We start from the raw sequence: 492 nt of genomic DNA on the forward strand, positions 1-492 counted from the left end.
GCAATAATTTGATATTCATATACTTTCATGTTGCCATGGTCATGTTGCCATGGCAACTGGTTGCTGACAGGCATATTTTGCCAAATTCAGTAATATCACTATAGCAATGAAATTTCTATTTTTTTTGTTTTAAAATTTTCCCCCTTATCAAACATCCATGACATTCCTGTAAGTTTATGTAAATTCTTTGTTTACACATGTATGATTTATGTTAATTAGAGACGTCATTGGACAAGATAGTGGACCATCAGTAACTCGGATATTACCTTTTTTTCTCTTAAAACGCTAAAACTCTCAAAACGTTTTTAAAGCATAGAAAACGAAAACTAAAGCTGTCTTCAAGTGGTAAGTAAACCCACCTTGCACTTACAAAAGTTCATTCCGTCTGGACTGACAACGGGTTACCATGGTAACAGTCATATGGGGAGGGGGGCGGTGTTTCAATGCCCGAGGCCACTTTCTTATTGTATAATGTCTAGCAATTTTCAGCTA

General features: G+C 36.0%; 1 protein-coding gene across 2 annotated transcripts in view; it reads left to right on the top strand.

Annotated features, from left to right (window-relative positions):
• Positions 1 to 492, top strand: part of LOC109470835 (pericentrin-like) — a 33,953-nt gene that overhangs the window by 2,689 nt on the left and 30,772 nt on the right. The gene's annotated exons all lie outside the window — the stretch shown is intronic.

The sequence above is a fragment of the Branchiostoma belcheri genome, unplaced genomic scaffold (assembly GCF_001625305.1).
Source record: "Branchiostoma belcheri isolate BF01 breed outbred unplaced genomic scaffold, Haploidv18h27 scaffold235, whole genome shotgun sequence".
Taxonomy (NCBI): domain Eukaryota; kingdom Metazoa; phylum Chordata; class Leptocardii; order Amphioxiformes; family Branchiostomatidae; genus Branchiostoma; species Branchiostoma belcheri.